This window comes from Cicer arietinum, chromosome 7 (genome assembly GCF_000331145.2).
Source record: "Cicer arietinum cultivar CDC Frontier isolate Library 1 chromosome 7, Cicar.CDCFrontier_v2.0, whole genome shotgun sequence".
In the NCBI taxonomy this organism is placed as follows: Eukaryota; Viridiplantae; Streptophyta; class Magnoliopsida; order Fabales; family Fabaceae; genus Cicer; species Cicer arietinum.
This window is the reverse complement of record NC_021166.2, coordinates 43,840,069-43,844,329: the sequence shown is the minus strand read 5'-3', so window position 1 is coordinate 43,844,329 and position 4,261 is coordinate 43,840,069. Positions and strand designations below refer to the sequence as shown.

General features: G+C 30.7%; 1 long non-coding RNA gene across 1 annotated transcript; it reads right to left on the bottom strand.

Annotated features, from left to right (window-relative positions):
- Positions 1-2,813, bottom strand: LOC101494333 (uncharacterized). The gene is made up of 5 exons (XR_190244.4): positions 2,354-2,813; positions 1,809-1,846; positions 795-933; positions 578-683; positions 1-27 (listed from the first exon to the last, which is right to left on the bottom strand). It is a non-coding gene; the product is annotated as an uncharacterized lncRNA (long non-coding RNA).
- Positions 2,814-4,261: the final 1,448 nt, after the last annotated feature.

The window sequence follows — 4,261 nt, the reverse complement described above, 5'->3', positions numbered from 1 at the left end:
TATTCCATGACTTTCATGTCCATCATCCTAAACATGGTTACATTAACAATCCTTCAATCAAAATTGTGAAAAACGCATTGCACTACAAGTGAGAAAAAATGAGGTAGACTATATTCTGAGCAGTCAATTGGCGAACAAAAAAAAAATTAGATGAAATACTGGGCGTTCAGATTTACATCCCACACAGTTCACTTAGAATATTACAGAAGATTCCGGATTGATGTTACATTCAGTTCAGAGCAATGAAAATTTCAAATTCATCTTCATAAAGCGGAGAAAGCAAGTTTAATATATCCTTCCTAATTTCGCACTGGTATCCCAAGCAAATACCAAAAACCTTCAATTAGTGCTGTGTCAAATTAGAATCAAGGGCATCAACAGTTTTTAAAAAGACAATACTCTTACAAATGAGTCTATTTGTTTTGTCAAGTTGAGCTACAATTTTTTAATCTCTCTTTACCAGTACTTTGTTCCTGATTGATTTTCTCAAAAATTAAACAAATGAACAAATAACGAACACCATACTCCATAGCCTGATATATCTTTTACGACAAACAAAGGCTAATGGATATATTACCTGCTCCGACAAATGTAAAGAATCAACATTTAAATTGTCTGCTTCATTTAGGTTTGTCACCAAGTCATCATCTTCACTATCAGAATTGGTATCACTCTCCACCCGCCTTCAATGAACTGCACATAGATTTAAGAGCATTGAAACAGAATCAAAAATAAGATGAATGCTTGACAATCGATGCATCATAACTAAGGATAGGCAGAAAAAACCAATGTACCTTCTGAATATCTTCCTCGTCCTTACTGTAATCTTGCCCTTTCCTATTGCAGTCATTTCAAATCAAAATCTTGAGTCTTGGCATCTTATTTCAATACTTTTTACTATCAATGCTTTCCAACATATTACAGAGATTGAATCTACAATTTTGTCATTAAGCCATTATATCTCATAAACAAACATGTTAAGTTGACATGGTAACAAAATAACTCTACAATCAAGAATACACTAACACAATAGAAAATATAGAGAAACCAATATTCATGACATGTAGAGAAAAGAAAAGTACCAGCAATACTAGCTGCTTCCTTGCCAACTTCACAAATGGAATAACCATTAAACAGAGACATGAATCTCTAAACAATACTCAATTCAGCACAAACAAGCTAAACCCCTCGATTTATGGTTTATTAAATCAGGTATTTGATAATGAAATTTGAGATGTTTTTTCGACCTCCCTCTCTATGCTCTTTTGCTAAATGTTTTATCTCTCTAAATTTGTATTGTGCACCTCAACCTCTCATTACCAATGATTGACCTTGACACGCATTAGAACGGCTAAGACACCAAAACGTTTTTATTTTGGCGTAAACCGTGTCGTTTCTAAATCTTCAATGCCTAAAAATATCTAATCTTACCTAAGCCAATCATTGCAAATTGTTTCATGATAATAACATTAAACACTTGAAACATCAACTCATCATTACCAATGTATACAAAACTAACCCACACACCAACATATTCTAAATATGGGGAAAATATAGGTTGTAAAACTGATCTGTCTGGTTAAAATTTGGGATTGTATATAATTTGTATCTCTAATCTTAGCTAGCATAACTTGTAAGCTCACCTATTATTCATAGTGATCAATGTGTTTAGAAGAGAACACAAATTGATAAATGAATGCAAATAAAAATACCAAATCGCATAAAAAAACATAAATGGAAGAGAATATAAATATCAGAAAACAGAAAATAAGTTGCAATAGATACAATACATAGAAAACTGAAAGTACCTCGTCGTTTGGTAACACTACATGCGACCGTTCTCCTCCTGTTTCACATAATTGGCATTTGAAGCAAAAAAATCAGCACCAATTAGAACAGTGTAATCAAAACACTAACAACAAAAAGGAAATCGTACCATAGGTTGCAACAAATGGAGATGGAATTGAAAGGAAAGAAGAGATAAAAGTGAAATTGTGAGAGCAAGGATATTTGGGGTAGATTGAGATTTTAGGGATTTGAGAGATTTGAGGGAAGCAATTCAGAACGCGAGAATTTAGAAATCACAGTTTTGAAGAAAATTTCTTGTAAGTTAGGTGTCGCAAATCCAAATCCCAGTCCCAAGTCCTAACCAAAACATTAAAAGTCTATAATACAAAAACACCATAGGTCTTTACACCATGTTCCTCATCTTATCATAAACATGATAAACCCTTTGTAATGAAGAAAATCATATTGTAAACAAGAACACAAATGAAATGTCTAGATAATGAGATTCACTATCAACCAACACCAAGCATTCGATCGCATAAAAGATAAATGGCATGAAGCTTACCGCAGAGAAGAGAGATTGCTTCAATTCCAGAGATGGAGATATCAAACTTCCGCATAGATGGGGAGATCGAGGGATTTGGGAAATTTGAAGGAAACAAATTTGAGAGAAAAGGGTTTTTGGATTTGGGAGAAAACGGTTTTTGGTTTTGGGAGAAAAGGGTCGCAGAGATATGAGAAGAAATTTAGAGAGCGGGACTTGCAAAAATTGGGACGCGTGATTGGAAAAAGGTAGCGCCTCTTGGTTTTGCTTAGAAATGCTGCGACGGTTGTTTAGCACCGTAGCAGGAAGTGTAGTAAAGAGAGAATGGCGACGTTTGTTTGGCACCCGTCGCAATGCATCTGTCGCAAAACTCAAAATTTCTTGTAGTGAATAAATTAATGTAGTAGCTCATGTATTAGCTAGAACGACTGCATACACGAATACTTCTCGGGTTTTTGATGTGATGTTTGATTGTATTGTTCATGACTCTTTAAATGATATGATAATATGTTTGTTTCCTTAAAAAAAAAAAAAAAAAGAAGCTAGTGGATTGAAAAAAATTGTGAAAAATGTTCATGAGAAAATAAATTGTGTTTGTTTATACATAAAACATATTTCATGTATTAAATCTGAGCATTAACCATATTTTTGCTTTCTTGGAGATAGTGCCACATACGTGTTGTCAATATGGATATTTAAAGAATAATTGTTTTTTTTTTAAAATTAAAATTTTTCATTAAATATCAAAGACATCAAAGAATATTTGAATGTAAATTATATAATACAACATTGTAAGATTATTGCTAAAGAAAAAAAAAAGACAATATAAAATAAGAAACGTATGTTTATCAACAAAATTTACTTCAAAGAAATTTATTCAAGTAGATAAATCTATAAGATTCAAATATAATAAATATCAGACAAAAGTACATCACTGCTACGAACAAAAATGCAAGAAATTTATTCAATTGAATGAAATAAAAGTAAAAAATATATATCACCTTTAAAGATCTACCATTGGATTGCAAGAGATAAATAATAACACGAAAAAGTTCATGAAATTCTACTATGATTAAGGCTCAAAAGTCATAATGTCGTAGAGCACCATGAAAATACCGACAATTGAAAATAGACACTTACTATAGTTGTTAGAAAACAAAGATAAAACAAATTTATTCGCACTTGATGAATGCTGAAGATATGCATACCTCATTAAAAAAAAGTTAAGTTTTAAAGGACAAAATAGATTGTTGGAAATATGAGAAATTAAAGTGTTTAGCAATTATTCAACTCTTTTATTTTTAATTTTTGAATAAGCTAAAAGAGAATATATTAAATAAATATTTCAAATACAAGACGTGTCAAGAATAAAAAGAAAATAAAGACTATACAATCACAATTGGTATCAAAAGGTCACAACCACAACATTCTCTCATCTTATAAACTTATAAACGGTCTAAAATAGACTTTTAGCCATGAACAAAACCTAATTTTCTTTAAAGTTATGTTTCTATAAGTAATTATATTGCAATATTTAAAAGGAACTTAATTCAAAAATTAATTTAGAGAGTATATATATTTAATATAATTATTATTAGTGATGTTACATCCTCCATTATAAAGAGAAATTTTAAAATAGTAACCACCAAAAAATAATTAATTGATAACTTGTGTCTTGAGAATAATAACGTAAGTTATCTATGAGAAACTAAATTGTGTTGCAAAGATAACTTATTTCATATATTAAATGATAACATTAACCACATTCTAGTTTTCTTAGAGATAGTGCTACAAATGTGATAGATATTATTATCTATTAATTACTATGTTAATTCAATACAACCTACTCCATAATATAATATTAAGTGATTGTTAATCTCAACATGGCTCAAAACACAGTGGCACCTAATACGTCCTGTTCGAGTGAAA